Raw genomic sequence first — 18,849 nt, 5'->3', positions numbered from 1 at the left:
AGGCGGGGCTGTCGGGGGTTCCCTCCATGGTCCCCTCCCCCAGCCCCCAACCCCTTACTCACCGGCACCAGAGCCTTGGTGCTGAAACGCGCAGCCTGGCTGGCCACGTGTTTCAGCATCAGGGCGAGGGCCAACCATACAGACGCTCTGGCAGCCAGAGTGTCTCCACGAAGGACTCAGCCTCCAGCTGCTCCACTTTTTTAAACACTGATTTTTTTAGACCCCTGGATATCCAGGGGTCTAATTTTCTCCCGACACTGCAAATTTTCAGTGCGGGGAATATTTTTTTGTTCCTGCACGTGCCTGTTGCCCTGCCTCAAAGCGGTTTGAGGTGGGGCAAGAGGCACGTGTGCACTTGTGTGGATGCACCCAATATATTTTGTGTTTCCCACACTGAATCTGGCATTTCTGAGCCCAAAAACATGAGATTTACCATCTGCAACCCTCTGGCTAATGCCCACAACTCCAAATATGAAACATAACATGCAAAAGGACCTGCCTGTACACACGGAGTTAAACACAAGCAATCATTTTATGAATTATTTGCCTTAGGCTTACCTCTTTCTTTCCCAGACCTGAAGAAGGGCACTCTGTACCCAAAAGCTTGTTTAACATCTCTTCCAGATATACAGACATCACCAAAAAATATTTTGCTTCTTACATGTTTCCTGGACCATCACAACTACAACAGCACTCCAGCCCATTCTCTAAGAGAATGGAGAATGTGCTAAATAGTAAGAGTCTAGAAGCCAACAATTATGTACCTAGGATATAACCCATTTCCATACACTTGTTTTCTCAAAATAAGCCTTAGGTAAGGCTTACATAGTGCATGTGTGTTACTCTGGAGCCTTTGTTCAGGGATTAATTTCATTCCTAAGGATTAGAAAGTTTTCTTTAGGAAAAAAAATCTCATATTTTCTGCCTGAGCTAGAGACCCAGTTCAGTAACTGGCAAAAACAACTGTACCCACAATATCATGTAGAGAAAATCTGCATATGAGAGCTTGCAGCTTGAGTCTCTTCTTATATACATTGGTGTTATACCTGCTATTCACTGACCTCAGTAGGTTCATTTCTATTTATATCTGTGTATGGTAGAAGGTCCATACAGGTCCAAAACCTCTTCTTTATACAGATCGCTTTGAACGTCAATGCAGCTGCACCATCAGTTTGACACGCAGTATATGTCTGTATGTCATTTGATTGCTCTAGATCTAACTGAATTTCAGTGGGTGACACTGGCAATGCTAGATAATTTGATTGATTTTTCATATTACAGGGAGAAACAAGTAAGTAGCTTTATATTACTTGCACATCTTTAATTCATAAATTCATGCTTTCATGGATTTGTAGGCCAGAAGGGACCATTACTACCGTATAGCCTGACCTCCTGCATAACACAGGCCAAAGAAGCTCGTCCAATGATTTCTGCATCCAGCAAAATTTCTATTAGAGATACAGCCCATCATTTAGAGATAAATCTAGTCTTAATTTAAGTAGCCTGTTTCAATGTTCATTATCATCACTGTAATGTTTTACACTGGATTTTTAACCGAAATTTGAATTTTTAACTGCAGTGTCCACCCGTAAGATTTCATTACGCATTTTCTTCTGAATTAACGGGTCTTTAAATGTCCTTACCAGCCCTACCTTGCTATGATTCATGGTCAGAAATCTCTTTTACATGAAAGAACCCCAGGCTGTGAACAATTTGCCTCTCAACTTCCTTCCCAATAAACTGAATAGATTGATACCACCTTGCTCGCTCCCCTCCCCCCAAAAAACCCATGTTTCTTTAGCCTTCTTGTTGCTCTTTTTCTGAGTTCTTTTCAATTTTCCAGTGTCAGGCACATTAAATAGCAAATAAACTCAAAGCCCTTTTCAAATTTAAGAGGCAACTCCTTATTCTTTTACTCTAGCAATGACTTTCAAGTCAGAGATTTTTCTGTCACTTAAGGTTAAAAAAGAAAAGCTGTCGAGAACAAAGTGATCCCATGATAATGTAGTCCGTCAGTCCTTAACTTTCCCTTAAGATCTAGGGATATGATACAACCCACAACGTTTTAATACGCTATATATTTTGTAACAAAGGCCAGATGAAATAAAAAATGAGCTTTGAACACTGAATTTCTTGGTTACTAGATATATGTGCAATAGCAATATTTACTTTCCTTTCATGTTTTTATGTTACCTTTGAACACAAGCTACTGAAATGAAGTGGGGGAGTGCAAAATGAGCTTGCATCATTAAGAGCCACCTGATGACTTCAAGGTAAAGAATTTCCTGTTGAATTCGCAAAGGGGAGTTTGCACTTTTAAATCAGCACTCCTCTTTCTGGAAACAAGTAATTATGCTTTCATTTCCTCAACATTAATGACTGAAGCTTGACTCTGCCTTCAGAGAAAGTGTCATGTTAGGCAGTGAGAACAAAGTTATGTGACATTAACAAAAAACTCTCCTTGTTTTATAATACGCTTTCCCTCTATATTTTATTTCTGATATGCTTGCCCTGGAAGCAGTTTCAGAGGAGCCTGTTGGTTCAATGGGATGTGTTGTTTGACCACATGAAGCAGACTTGGATCTAAGTCTGCCTTATGCACCCAACATCTCAGCAAAGTGGGGTTTTGTCTTAGGGCAGGACTCAGGTTGGCAAGCTGGAAGGTTACAAAGGCTCTTCCCCAACATGTCTGATCCAAAGTCCATTGTAATTAGTGAAGAAATTGTGTTCGACGGAGGCTTGGTTGAGACCGAAAAGGGAAGACCCTGTATCATTTTTCCACTCCTAATTGACAAATAGCATTATTGAGCCCCAGAGTGAGTCAGTCCAGTCCTAGTCAGCTAAAGGGAATGTTAGCCTGACTAGAGAGATCAATTTTGAAGAGTGGAGAGGGCAATGGGAAGCAGTCTCCTATCATGCACATGCCAAATGATAATATTATTATTCTACACTATTATTAGTATTTAATGTGTAGATAAAGCCATAGCAGCTCATTACTATGAATCTGACAGCACTTCACCATTCTGCTAAGACAGATGGCAATAAGCACATCTTTAAGAACTCATGAGTCACATTCATTCCTTTACTGTTAGCTATTACCCAGTTTTGTATTTAATGTAGCCTACAATGAGCAGCCTTCGACTGTATTCATGCAGAGGCGTTTATTTTTTGTCCTGTCAAGAAAATAAAATCTTTTACTTGCAGCAGTACATCATCAGACTCCATAAAACTGCAGGAAAAATGGCTGAGGGATTACAGGACTGGAAGCCAGGTCACTTACATTCTATTTCTAGGTTTGTTTCTTGCTTGCTGTGTAACCTTGGGCAAATCATTACCTTCTCTGTATGGGCTTCAGGTTGCTCATTTGAAAACTAATAACAATTATAGGAAAGATTTATTCTCAGGCTTAATTAATGGTGTTTGTGAAAGACTTGGAAACCTGTGACTGAAAACACTATAGAAGCATAAAGAGTGCAGATATGCACATATATGGGGTATCACAAAGAAATGCAACATGGATACATACAGATATATTATACATAAAGGTGTAAAGGTAACATGTATAGTCCACTGGATTCTCATTTCATACCCCATGAAGATGGAAATGAGACCTACGAGTTCAATTCAGCTCCAGCTGAAATCAGTGGGTCCACTATAAAGACAAGATAATACTTTTCCCCCAGTATTTCTGTAATTCAGTTCGAGGCAGATACAGGTGCAATACCAGGAAGCAGAGAAGAAAAGTGAGACACTGCAGCAGCAATCACAATGCTGTAGCTCTGCCCATCTAAAAGTCTTCTGTGAAGTAGTCCTTTGAGTTGCAAAGTGTTTTTCATGTTTGATTTATCTGGCTCATTCTATAAGTAGCCAATTAATGCCCTTCCTTGAAAACAGTAATGAGTTTATTGCATCTGAGTGATTTCCTTCAGTATCCCTTGATAAACAGCAGTTTGGCAAAAGCATGGGTAAGCGAAGCTTCAAAGAGCTTTAAACTCCTGTGACATTTGCATCCATAATCTAGTAGCGCCTACAGTGGGTTCCTAGATCCCTTTGTCTAAGCAGCATGTTCTGAAAGTTTAGAAAACATAAAATGCATAATTGGAAAAAAATGTGCATTCATGTCTCCTTGCAACAGATTCTGGAACTCACGTATCATCAACAGTAGTGCAAATCAGGGGCAGTTCTAGAGAAGGCAAAGGAGCTATACTGGGATTATGTGGAGAGAAAATCAGTCATCAGTCCTTAAAGTATATTTTATGGTGAAGAATGGATGCCCAGGTAACATATGGCTAAACACTGAAGGTTACTTGAACTCCTCATGAAGCTCAGCCAGCTAAAGAAGAAATAAGACCTTGAGAGAAGAGGGGGGACTCCCTATGCAACCATCACTTAGCTGCTACATCCTTGCCGAGTTCTGGCCCACAAATATTTTTGTGGCTCCCCAAACATGAAGGAAGCAGTGGACTGAGCCATGTGGCAGAGCAGTTCCCAGTAGCTTAACTAGGTGTGGGCAAAAGGAGCACCCACCCCAGGAGCTACATTAGGAGCAGCACCAGAATTGTCCCTCACCCCATGGAGTCTGCACCCTGGCAGCATTGCCATGCTGGGAACCGCAAAAAAGCAGCCAGCTGCTGCTTGAAGAGCAACAGCCAGTGCAGGCAGAGCAAGTGCAACAGTGGCAGCAGCCTAGCCAGGATTGTGGAGTTCCCACGGTGGGTAGAGTTCGCCCCTTTCCATCCCCCACCGCCTTCGGTCTCCTATCTTTGTTCCTCCCCCATTAATGAAGCGCCTGTTCCCTCCACTCTCAGAACCACACACCCCATCCCCTGTCTCTGGCACAGTTTGCCCGGGGCCGCCCCTCTGCTTGGTATGCCTCTGGCAGTGCCCCACTAACCGAGAGGTCTGAATCTAAATGATAGTCGAGGAGCTGGTAAAGAGCAGAGCAGTCCGCAGAGACATGCGTACTGTCAGACTTAAGGTTCAAGATCATGACTCAGGCCCCCAGAAAGACTGAATTAAAATCATGAGGTGTGAAAAATAATAATAAATATTGAGGGGTTTTTTTCAATTTGTTCTCCCTCCTACCTCACTCTCAATTGGCTAGGGTGCTCCTGGCCATATTAGGAAGCATTCCTTAGCAACCACAAGGACTAGCCAATTTTTATTTTAAATTAAAATTTCTCCCTAATCACAAACCTCCAGAAATTAGAGTTTTTAGAAAAACACCAACTATCACCAGACTTGTTTACTGCGACCATTTGTTTTCACTCCTACAGGGAGAAAAAAATAAGGATCTCTGCCGATATGCTGAACAAGAATGGTCTTTTATACAAATCCTTTTACTATCCTTATCATTAATTTCATGCAACCGAAGTAAATTTAGCTTGGAACATCTTCATTCCAAAATGCTACAAGCTGTAAGCTTGATAAATTTGGTTCAGCCTTTCTCATTGCAGAGTTGTTGGTGCTGGGGAAGAAAGAGGCAAAGCAGAGAGAGGTGGAATGCATTTGCTTTGGGATAGCCCAGACATCTGGAATATTGGTTATTCATTCATTCATATTCGTTTCATAATAAATGTTTTTCATATTCTTAGCAACAACAGTGCCTCTGGTCAGTTCTCAGTTAAAGACCATACCCTAATCAAGTCTGATGCGTTTTCAGATAGACAATCACCCCCTTTACCAAGTCCCTGAATGGAGGAAAACCCCCATTAGTCTTCAGCTCAGAATATGACTTCAGCTGTGGGGCGAAGCACTGCAATTTGTCCTTTGCTATTCTGCGCTGTGCAGAACTGACAGGCAGAAGCTAATCAATGGTGGACCACTGGAGGAAGCGCGGTCAGAAATTTCCATTGAATGACTTCCTGATTGAAAATACCCCTTTTGGAGGGAAAATGTCAACATGGCTGAAAAGCTGAGATTTTCTCCTGAGAGAGTCCAAATGATATTTTTTCTTCATTAACAGTTTAAAGCCCCTTCTGCAGCCAGCACTTTAAAACAAACCTGTTCTCTACCTTTTTCCTAAGGGTTAAGTTGCAAGGGCTTCTAAAGCTTCCTCATGTTTCTTTGCTGCTTTCTTTGTGTTGTTCTCTGGTGTTTCTTCCCTTGCACTTTCATACACACATTTCTCTTCACTGAAAAATCCTCTATAATCACACAATTTAAATTCCTGAGTGTGCCTTGGTTTCAGGTGGTGTCATGTGCATGTAATTAATTTGGTAATATTGTTTCAGCTCCCTAGTCCATGAAGAAGCTTAATGATTTCTTACACTTATATTAGGTGAAAAGCAGTTTTTACACTCCGTAGTTTCAATGATGCCTAACCAACAACATAGATGGTTACTAGGCTGTGCACTCAAAATGATAAAGGCTTTTCAGGTGAGCTGCCAGCAGGCTTAAAATACCCATTTTTCTAGGAAGCCCTTCATACAATAAAATGACATATTTGGCCTGAATTGGGATAAAAAGACAAAATTCAAAAACACAAGGACTCTCACTAAAAATTATTTCCCAGCTCTGCTCTGGAAATTGTTACAGGACTGTTAGATACAGATACATATAGAATGAATTAGGTAATAAATAGGTGGAGTAGATAGTGGACATTTAAATATAGCATAGTAACAAGTTTTCACAAGCCCAATAACACTTGTGCACTGGAGAGGGCTTCTTCTAGCAGCCCTTCTTATCAGTCATTTAACAGTACTTTTGTAGCCATAGGCTGCCCTCTACTAGGAACAGATTGCAAAGTTATCCTCAGCCGTTAACTTTAATAGGAGTTGTATCAAAAATATTTTGTTTTCTTCAACTCAGTGAAGCTAAGCTTCCTGCACAACATATTCTTAAACATCTGCAAACTGTTGCAGACAATCTGTGCAATGCATTTTATTGCACTGTATAATTAATGGCCTTTTGCCCATGGACATGTCATTCTGCTGTCACCAATCTTCATTGCCTTGTTACTTAATGAGCTAAATGCTAATTTCCTTCCTCCACAAATGTACAGTCAGCCCCACCCTTGGCTGACTTCCAGTTAGCACTTCTCTTATATAGCTTATTTTGTAATGTTCCTAGCAGCAGATCTTGTCCTAGAATAATCAGCCAGAGGTGACTGAAAATGAGGGGTGTGGATTTTGAGTTTGAGCTAAGGGGTATGTAGGGAGGGTGCAACCTGAAACCAAGACCTCTGCTGGTTTTGAACAGATTGTCTATTTTAACTGGATACTTAGGGCTGTGTTGTGACTGAGATGTGAATGCTATGCAACTCAGACAAGCACAAGTGTAGCTTCTGTTATGCATTGATTGCTTGATGACAGCTCCTGAGGACAGCTCAGCAAATTGACAAAAATCATTCCATTTTCTTTATACTTTATCTAAATTTCAGGTCTAATTAATGGGACAATTTAAGGCTCCAAAGGCAAAGTAAGCTATGAAAACCAAAAGAAATACAATTCAACTATAACAGCATTTAGGGAAAAAATGAAAAAAAAATGCAGACTGGTTTGAAGAGCACTCTGAGACCCTTCTACCACTGGTTGAGACCAAAAGGACAGTGCTAACCAATGATAAGAAATCTCCCAAAACCATAACCCTAGAAAATCCAAGGAAGGCTTGAAGAAAAATGCAAAAGACAGCCACGAGGTGGGCCCACGATTTTTGGCTGAAACTGTGATGATATTCACAAAGCAGTTGACACAGGTGATAGCCATAGAATATATGAAGGCATCAAATGAGCAATTGGTCCAGTCAAGAAGAAAGCAGCTCTGCTGAAAGACTTAAATGGTAATGTCATTACTGAAAAACAAAAACAACTTGAGCATTGGATTGAACACTATGGAATTGTATACTCCAGTGAGACTGAAATTAAACACAGAAAGCTTGAAGGATCACTGGTCTGAAGTTACAATAGATTTAGACAAGAAGCCTACATTAGAAGATTTCAAGAAAGCCATTAAATTAATTCCTGGGAACAAGGCATCCAGCAGTGACTGTTTGCCTGCTGAAATCTACAGATGTGCCAATGACAAATTATTCAAAAGTTGCATGATGTTATACTTAGGGGGTCTACCCTACTCAAGGCAGTGCCTGGCCAATTTTGAAGGCAGTTCCTGGGTCTGGCCATGCATTTTCAAGGGCTTATAGTGATAGAAGCTCCCCATTACCCCATGCCTCTGATAGGCTGAGGAGCCCTGGTGGCCACTAATTTGTGGAGAAAGTTGTCCATCAGATGGCCCTACCCTTCACCACTGATTGCCTGAGAGGGCTGTTTGTCATGCAATGCTGCCCCTTATGATTGATTGGTGGAGAGAGGCAGGGCTGCATGACAGACAGCCCTCTCAGCTAATCAGTGGCTAGGGGCAGGATGGTAGACATCTTGCCTGTTTGCCTCTGTGACAGCAGCCCTCGTTGTGCCTAGCTGATGGCTGGGGGGACTGCTCCCACTGGGGAGCCAGTATTTTATTTTTAGGAATATTTTTTTTCCCCATGGATTTCATGGAGATCACCCCATTTCATGAAATCCATGCAATCACAATGTGGGGAAGTTCCTAGTTATACTGGTCTATGGAAAAGAGGAAGTGGTACCACAAGATTTCAAAGATGCTGTATTTGTAGAATTATGCCAAAACAAAGGGAACAGAAGCAACTGTGACAACTATTGGAGATATCTCCTTATTCAACATCTTTGAAAAAGTTGTCACTCACATCATGCTCCCTAAATGAAGGGAGCATGCAGTCTCTGGATGAAAGAACCTATCCTGAAAGTCAATGCGGTTTTTGCTCAGGGCATCCCACCATTGATATGATATTTTCTGTTAAGCAACTGCAAGGGAAGTGTACAGAAAAATGAATACCATTGTATATAGCCTTCATCGATCTAACAAAGGTCTTCGATACAGTCAACAGACAGGGGCTTTTTACTGTTCTGAAAAAACTGGGTTGTCCCCTCAAACTGCTGAACATCATTCACTCATTACATCAAGGTATGAAGGCAACTGTAATGTATGAAAACAAATAATCCAATGCCTTTGACATCAACAACCGGGTGAAACAGCAGTGTATCTTAGCCCCCATGCTTTTTAACATCTACTTTTCATTCCTGCTTCTTCATGCATCCAAGGACAGCAATGATGGCATTTATCTTTGAAATAAACTAGATGGAGGCTTCTTCAACATCACAAGGTTTAAAACAAAAACCAAGGTGAAAGAACTGGTTCTGAGAGATTTCCTGTTTGTGGATGATGCGGCCTTGGTTGCCCACAGTGAATCTTCCCTGAAAAATCTCTTGGGCACATTTTCTGAATCATGCAAGAGCTTTGGGATGGCAATTAGTCTCAAGAAGACTGTGATCATGTACCAAGGGGTGAAAGAACCAATATATGACATCACTCTGGAGGATAAATTGCTTGGTGTCATTGCCAGATTTGCTACTTGAGGTTCTATGATCAGCAGGAATCTTGACCTTCAGACTGAACTGATTAACTGAACTGGAAAAGCAGCTAAGAATTTTGGGCTGTTTCAGAAACATGTATGGAATAACAGCAAACTATCAGCTAAGGTGAAGATGTAAATCTATGAGACTTGTGTGCTGTCATCCCTGCTTTATGGTTCAGAGACATGGACTAAATATGCTAGGCATATCAAGAGACTAAACAGTTTCCACATGAGATGTCTGCATAAGATCCTAAAAATAAAGTGGGAAGACAGAGTACCAAACACAAAGGTACTGGAGCGCACAGGATTGATGGACTTAGACACTACATCAAGAAGAAAAGGTTGTGATGGATCAGCCATGTCAGGAGAATGGAAGAAGAACATATCCTTAAAGAATATTTTGTATAGTGAAATTCAAGATGGCTCTAGAAAGCAGGGTCACCCTCTATGGCAGTACCATGATGTATGCAGAAATTATATGAAGTCACTCAACATCATTGTAGAAAGCTGGGAGGAGTGTGCAGCATTCCGCTGGATCTGGAGAGAATGTCTGGCACTTGGTGAAGCTCAACATGAAGCAGCTTTGATCCAGAGGATGGAAGAAAAGTAAGAAAGAAGAAAGCAGAATGCTGTAAACTTGGACTCCAACTCAGATAAAGTTTGGATCTGCGAAACTTGGAACAAGCTGTGTCGCTCTCAAATTGGGCTGGTCAGTCACAAACAGATCCATCAAGCATCTTGACTAAAACTTTTTTGTGCATGGTAGGGGTGTACGAACCAGGCTGTGTTCTATTTGGATTCAGATTTGGTCTGATTTGGGGGACGATGATTTGATTCACTGATTCGGATCACTGTTCCACTTCAATTCGACCACATCCGAATCTGAAGATTCGATTCTGATTCAGAGAATCAGTGATTCGGCCATAGACACAGCTTTATATGTTTTTTCTGCATACCTCAAGATACCAGGTGTGGCTCGTGAATGCTGAGATGGTGGGACAGATGGAGAAATCCCACAGGAACGTGGTGGGGGATGCATACTCTGTGGCACACCTGGAAGTGGACTGGAAGTACTTCCAGTCCACTTCTGGGCTCACCACCAAGCATGTGGGGGACCCCCATTTCAGCAATTGGCCACGGGGGGACCCCAGGTGCCCCCCCAACCCAAGAGACACCAGGCACCAAGCCAGGGGAGCATGGGGCTGTGGGGTCCCCTGCGCACGCCATGGCGGACCTGCTTCTGGTCCACTTCTGGGTCTGCCATCAAGTGCTCTGGGGACACCCCCCCATCCCCATGCTCCTGTGGGACTCTCCATCTGCCCCACCACCTCAGCATTCACAAGCTGCCTGGTACCTTGAGGTATGTAGAAAAAGCATAGCGCTGTGCCTATGTCTGAATCATTGAATCTCTCCAAATTTGTCCGAATTGAATCAGAGGCTTCCAATTCGATTCAGAGAGATTGATGGGTCTCCTGATTCCATTCAGATTTGAAGATTCATCTGCTGAATCAGGCTAAATCTCCTCTGAATCAAATCAGTGACCAAAGCTTTGCACAGCCCCAGTACACAGCATGATCCAGAGGATCGACAGTTGCATACAACTTCCATATGACTTCCATATAAATATTGATCATTGTAACCCAGCATACTGCACTGATGGGCAGCCTAGAAAGAGAAATACATTATAGAGATAATAGTAGCTGTTAGTGCATTTGGGAGTCAGGCATTCTGCCTTCCCTTCTGATGTAATTTTTTGATTAAGTAATAATTGCTATTCATTGTCCAACTACTATGGATGTGAATTCAGAAAAAATGCCTACCCAGATGAAGGCACTAGTTTGTTTCTTCTCTGTTCTTGCATCTGTACAATGGGCTTGTGACTTGGAAGAACATTGGGAGATTTAATCAATAATGTCAATAAAGTGTTTTGGGACCATCAGTTGAAAGCACATGAGTCAAATAGACTTCTTATTCTCATAGCCCATGATCTAATTCCTACTGAAGTAACTTCCATGGCTTCTGTGGGAGCTGGATTTGGCCCACATGTACAATTATATGGAAGTTGCATCAGCTATCACTATATAATACATGTATATAAAACAGTCTATGCAATAATCCAAGTATACAGGACAAATCCTGAAATGTTTACCTGAATCTGTGCAACTATTGGAAGAATAAGAAACATGATTCAGTCATTTGACAGGATATCTGGAGGAGAGTGATTATTTGTATACCTGTGAATCTCTAATGTCAATTATTCAAGTACCTGTGTGTCTGTATCCAGTCTTCTAGAAAGAATCTATAAAAAGCCTAAAAAACAGAAGTGCTGAACATATTGGCAAGAGAATCCAAAGAAACACAAAACACATCTGGTTCAGATTTCATTTAAATAAACCTGAAATTAGGACCTATCTAAATTCAGAAATTAGTCAAAAGTTTATATCTTTTACATTTCCCAGCTGTTGCCAAATTGTAGCGGCTATGTTTTTAAGCCATTGCTTGCCCTGTTCCTTTTTCTGAAATGTCAGCTTCAAATCAGGGTTTGCAAGTTAATTTATAAACCCTATTCCCAGAACTGTGCTGGCATCCTTGAGGATGACAGTGATGTCCAAATAAGAAAACAAAAGAAAGGGTCTGTTTAATTTCATTTCAAGTGAAAACTGCAGCTTTATGAAAACAGTCAGTGGGTGTTTCCAAGCTCAGAACTGTACTTTTTGATGTGACCCAAAGAGAAAGAGGCAAGGTAAAACCAAGCCAAGGCTGCTGATTTTTACCTGCTTTTGGATCAAACCCAGAACGTTTCAGATGGCTTCCTCTCAACAACATAATTCAACCCATTCTCATGTATAAGGCAAACCAAAATAGCTTGAAACTCAGCCCAGACTAGATCAAAATGTTGGTAAATTCTGTCTGGCTTCCAGGCTTGCGAGGGAACCTGACACTGCACAAAGACCAATTTTGTTATGAAAGTTTCATAGAGCTTGACTGGAAAAAGCACAAACGAAAAAGGCACACAATATTCTGGTGGAAAAGGTTCTAAGAGAATCTAAGAAATGCCAGAAAAAATCATAAGGAACCACAACAATTAAATCTCAGAGTCCCTTTAAAAGCAATGAAACCCCCCAAATAATTAAAACAATCTCATCTCTACAGCAGATTTTCAAGTGACCTTTTTTCTGGCCTTCGAAGTGCCTGATAGGGTATTTTCCTTTTCAAAAGCAGTAAAATACTTCAGTCTTTGGAACCACAAAAAGATCTACAGTATAAATGCACAAAATGCTTTTATATGATAACTTTCTCTGCCATTTATCACATGATATTCATAGGTTTTCTTGAATCTTTGTTCAACTTTACTTTTCTTTAATCCCTAAAATAAATGCAGATTCTATTATGGTCATTTCACATGGTTTACAGTTACTGCCTCTGGTACACGATGTAGATGTCTGTGTGAAACAATGTCTACATTGTGATGATAAAATTCCAAGAATGCCAATCAGACATTTCACTCAAATTTGCTACATACCTGTAGCTGACAAGAAATACCTTACTGTTATAGAAGAGAATTAACTATAATTCATGAAGATTTTACAGGACAGCAGTTCCTTCTCTTTTATTACATATTGATTTTCTTTTCTTTTCAGATGGAAAAATTGTAATAAATTGTGCAAACCCTCCAAAAGATTCAACCACTGAAAGTAAACTTTTGCACAACTGTATTTTTAAGGTTAAACTTCTGTGCTTTCACTTCTTGTTTGCTTTTCAAACTCAAATAAATTATATTTTTCTGTAGACTGGGAGACAAAAACAAAATGGCAATGAATGTATATTTGTAGAAGTTTCCTGTTTCTAAACAGACACAGAATAATTCTTATTGATAACCAGAAATTTCTGTGCTTGTCTGTTTTTTAAACAAAGGCAAAATGTCAAACTTTTCTTACTCATAATAATTCATAAAAGACTAACGATGTCTCACAAAGCTTTGCATCTTTCTGCCTGAAGTCTTTGCTAATGAGAAACATACCTCTGGAGTTTCTTAGCATGCAGAAGTTTAGAGCTAAAATATATGTGCCATATCAAGGCAAATACCACACATCGCTTGTATGGAGAGGATTAACATTCCTGCAGGCAGTGAGTTATGCTTTTTTGTTTAAAGATTATGTTTTCTGTGTTAGGACCTAATTATGAGCTGCACTGCCCAAAATGCAGCACAGGCTGTTATAACTTCAAGCCAAATTCCTAATTAGCAGATGCAACTCCATGGATGTCAATAATTACATGACGACTAAATGTGTCCCTTTACTATGGCTGTTTACATTATCCAGACCAACTTCTCAGCGGATGTAAATCATCTGAGTTCTAGGGAGCTTGACACTACCTGAGAATCTCACCCTCTTCCTATGGTATCTAAAAATTATGGGGAATTTCACCCCTATGTAAGGAAGAAGCAAATAGATCACTAAAGCCCAAAGGATAAATACAGTTCTCAACATGATAGCTCTAGAGGGACTCTGGCAGCAGAAGCAGTGTGATCACACTCTGAAGAGGGTTTAATATGATGGAGATAGAGAGCTCACTCCTTGCATAACACATCCTTGCAGACATTCCCTGAAAAAACACATCTAGAGATGTATGCCAAGAGAAAGCAAGGGAAAAGAATGGGACCTGGAAATTCTCAGCTGAACAAATTTTCCAAACCCATCCAACCTACATTCCCATGCTAAGAACATACGGAGCTGAAGTACAGGAACTGACCTGGTGTTCATTCCTATTCAGGCCTTTTAAAAAGTAGATGTTGGTCTCAAGACTTTGTTTTCGGCTCCACTGATCCCACAGCTGTCCCCAGCTGGACTTGGGATGCTGCAACGAGTGGTACAATATAAATATCAATAACTTTCTGAAGCTAAGCACTACCTAGGATGAAGCCATATCAATGAACTCTTAAAATAATTTCATAAGAGGAGAGCCAAAAAGTACTTGTAAAAACACAGGGAAGGGTACATGAGGGACTGTTTTACAGCACACACGTTTGTATTTCTCTATAGCCACCTAATGTGGGTATTATAAATCATTTACAAAGTTCCGTTTAAAGCACTACTCATTTATTTTCTCACCTGCCTGCCATTACTGATGATGTATATCCTGTGTGTTACCCCCAGGACCTTCTTTGATTCTACCTGTCCTTCCGAACTATAAACATTCTCTCTATAGACAAGTTAATAGCTGTGCTTTGTCAGATGCAGCTTTAATGTGCCAAGGTAGAGTCAGTAAGGTTAAGTACTTGTAGAATACGGACCTTCATGGTAGCAAATGTACTCCAGGCAAAGCAAGTTTGAGTCCATGGGGGAAAAAATAGAACAGAAATGATCACACTGTGAAAAGAAAGTCAGGAGATGGAACCAAAAGTCATACTTAGGGACATGAGCTTTTCAGTTTCCCTTAGAAAAGCTTCCTTCACTCATTTGAGTTAGGAAATGGTCGTGGCAACCAAAAACTGGTTGATGAACTGGAGAACAATTCACACATGCCATTGTATTAAAAGCTACATATTATCCACCCTCAGGGGCAAGTTTTTCTTCATGAAGCACATGAAATTCTTACAGAAGTCAATGTAAAGATGGGCACTTGAACAAGAGGCCAAAGTTTGGCTCCATTAATATTACAGAGACCTAAACATATTTATACATGTATGAGTGTGTGTGTGTCTATATCTGTACTAACTTAGTTTGGCCCTTAAGTCTAATTTATTTTGATTAAATGCATGTTTTTAGTGTAATCACTCCGAAGAGAGATGTGTATTTGGAACCCTGCTAGTTATTTAAACACTTGTGCACACAATATGAAATCCTGTGAATGAAAACAGGGTTTGTGAAATATAAAACACAACTGAAAAAGATGAGAACTTGGTACAGAAAAGCATCACAAAGATGAGTTTAGGTTAGAAAAATAAAAAATAAGAAAAGGGATTCTGGTGAGGGACTTATGGAGCTCAATCTGTTTAGCTTATTAAGAAGATCAAGAGGTGATTTGCTCATGGTATACATAGTTTCATGGAGGAAAAATACCTGGTACTTAAGTGTTCTTTAATGTATCTGGGAAAAGGATAACAAGCCAGACACATTTGAATCAGAAATAAATAAGGGGTATTAAGCACTGAAGCAAACTACAAAAGGGAACAGTGAATTCTTCATGTCTTAACGTCTTCAAATCAAAGCTGGATGTCTTTCTGGAAGGTAGATTTTCATCAAACTTAAGTGCTGGGTCTACTGCTACGGCCTTTCATACCCAGGAGGTCAGAATGAGTGTTCTATGGGTCCTTCAAGCTTTAAAACCTATGGCTGCAAATAAAAGTGCACAAAAGCCAAGTGAACAGACATCATAGCCCTTTGTCATGCAACAAATGCCCAAATTTGTGAGCATGACCATGCCTACTTAATAGTTTGTTTTTCTTTTTAATAGCCACCATCTGTTTGCTTATGGCAGGAGAACACGGGCAAACCAAGGCTGCCCGTACTCTCCAGCTGCTCCAGGCAGGCACTCCTGGAGCTTCAAGAGCCTGATCGTGTGCACCTTGCCTGAAGGGGATTTCCTGGGTGCTCACATTGAACTGCCACACCCTGACACAGGGCGTGCCTCTGCAAGCAGGTGAAGAGAAAAAGCGAAAGCTAAAGAAGCAGGACAAAACCTGGGGGGCCATTAAATCCCCCCTCACAGAAACACCTCACAAAATATCCTCTGAAATGAACACTGCGGTCCTGCAAAGTTCACAGCACAAACGTTTGGGTTGTCCTAACTTTATGGATTCCACTAGTCAATAATTCACCAGTGCCGGTGATGGATTCGGGAGAGCTGTTCCAAAACCTATTGAAGTAGAAAGATTCCTATTGACTTGGACTGTAGATCACCCCCTAAATTTGGAAATCCCAGCTCATAGCTTCTGATAGCTAGTCTGGAAATTTTAAAACCTTCCAAGAACAACTGCCATGTGGGAGATGATTTGAATTAACCAAATCTGCCAGTGTGTTCTGCACACGAGATCAGGAACTGTATCTCTTTGGCTAGCTACAGACATTCAAAAAGCCCAAGGCAGAATCTAAGTTACATGGTTTTCTGCAAGTGGCATAAGTCACTGTTCTGATCATATGAACAGAACACATGTTCACCCTTTGGTGGGGGGTGGGGGGCACACGGACTGCCTGCACTGGCCAAGGCCAGCAGGCTGGGGGCATTCCAGCAGACCCCACAGGCTCCCTGGGCTGCCAGAGACTGCAAAACACAGCTGAACACCCAGGCCGCCCCTGATTACCTGCCAAGCATAGATGACCATGCCCTCGATCCCATGATGTCACCACTGTCACCACCCTCCCCCCCCCCCGCCCCCAGTGCCCAGACCTAAGCTTCCAGGAGAGCCCCAGAGTGGTCACCATGGCGCACCCCCCACCACCACAGGCCAGGTTGACAGGCATGCCATGGTGACATGCTCTAGGGCTCTTCTGGAAGCCTAGCGCTTGGTGCAGGGGAAGGTCTGTGGCAACGGCAGGCAGTTGAGGGTGTGCTCGCTCAGCCAATCAGGTGTGTCCTGGGCTTTCTGTAGAAGGAGGGATTAGGCCCCTTGGAGCTCCAGTACCAATGGCAGCCAGTAGCAGGACACCCCTGGCAGCCTGGAAGGGTAGTACTGGGCAGCAGGGAAAAGGGGGCTTGACCTAGAGTGATCTGCCCCAGCTGCTGGGAGCATCCAGCTGCTGGTTGTCACTGGTGCCGGAGATCCAAGAGGCCTAATCCTTCCCCCAGCAGAGCCTCCTTGTCCCTACTGCCCAGCATGAGCCTACCAGGCTGCTGGGCACATCCTGCCACCAGCTGTCACTGGTACCAGAGCTCTGAGGGGCCTAATCCTTCCCTAGCAGAGCCCCCTGCTCCTGCTGCCTGGTGCAAGCTGGAATCACACTGCAGTCACTACAGACCCTCCTTCCTCCCCCTAGTAACTGAGCATGTTTTAAGGTATTCTGCCAGTAAATACAGCTTGTCCACAAACACACCCAAAAATATGTATCACTTCCTACCTTCTAACATATGAACACATCACACAACATAGAAATGAATGTAAATGTTAGAATAAATATTCTATGAGTCAGTTATCTTTATTTTCCACTTACAGCTAGCTGAAGGCAGGAGGCAGGGCTGAGGACAGAATCTATGCTGGCTCATCTCTGTGACAGCCCAGGATTGGGGCCTGCTGGGCACTCAGACTGAACAGCCAAGCACAGAGCGAGTGCTAACATGTCTCCCAGCAAGGTGAGGCTAGCAGGCAGCCGCAAAAGGCAACTGGGATGCTGGTGGACAGCAACCTAACATGAATCAAGAGAGGATCTGGTATAGAAGTTCAGTGTACCAGTCTAACCTAAATCTATTAAGTTTGAGTGCACATCAATCCAGCTCCATCTTAGATCAGGTTCCACCATTTTTAAACTAGCCTATGTTAGCCAAACTTCTGTTCTCTTATGGGTGTTGATTGGTTTTCAATGATTTATACCAGTTTATGTGTAATGTCTGTACCTGGCCTTTGTCTCACTCCATCATCTTTTGGACTGAAGTCATGCAAGTGCCAGAGTGATGGATGCCTTGGCCAAGAGAGAAAACTAGTTAGTTAATTACTGAAACAGATTAAATTTGGAAGTGATGCAAGTCCCAGTTCAAACATGGTTCGTTGTTTTGGATTAGATCTGAATCAGAGGTTTGAGGTGGGCATTACAAATAGGAAAAGTACAACCAAACAGTAGGGCTGTGTGAAACGGCACCGTTCCATTTTGACTTGCATTTCGACAGAACAGTGTTTTGTTTTGAATTTGATTTTGATTCAAAACCGCTGTTCCATTTCATTTCGTCAAAACAGTTTTGCTATTTCAGTGCTGTTTCGACGTTTCACACATAGGCTATAACGGAGAAGCTCAAAACAACCTATAACTTTGTCATTTCTGGCTTGATATGAATGTAACTTGCAGAAATGGTATCTCCTTCTGAGAGCATGAAGTCTGCCAAGATTCAAGGAGATAGGTGCAGGGGTATCAGGGAAACTGCACCTCAAAGTCTTGAAAGCTAAAAACTCTTGTCATGTGTATCTGTTAAGCCACAGTGGGGTCAAAACTGCAGGCATGCTAGCCCCTGCTGAGGCAACAAAGCCTTCAAGCTGTCAAGGAGATAGGTGCAGGGGTTTTGGGGAAACTGCACCTCAAGCTGCTGACAAGCAAAACTTGTGACATGATGACATGTTTAACGATTTATAGCTAACATATTTAATGATTTCTTTGCCTCTGTCTTCCTAAGTAGGGACCAGTTCAGCCACCTCCCTGCTGGGCCCCCCTCGGGCCCCGGGACAGACACGCCTGGGCCAGGGGTTAGCGAGGAGTTAGTTAGGGTACTTCTGGA

This window comes from Crocodylus porosus, unplaced genomic scaffold (genome assembly GCF_001723895.1).
Source record: "Crocodylus porosus isolate Cpor-Errol unplaced genomic scaffold, CroPor_comp1, whole genome shotgun sequence".
Taxonomy (NCBI): domain Eukaryota; kingdom Metazoa; phylum Chordata; order Crocodylia; family Crocodylidae; genus Crocodylus; species Crocodylus porosus.
The sequence above is the reverse complement of the archived record's forward strand: the minus strand, read 5'-3'. Positions refer to the sequence as shown.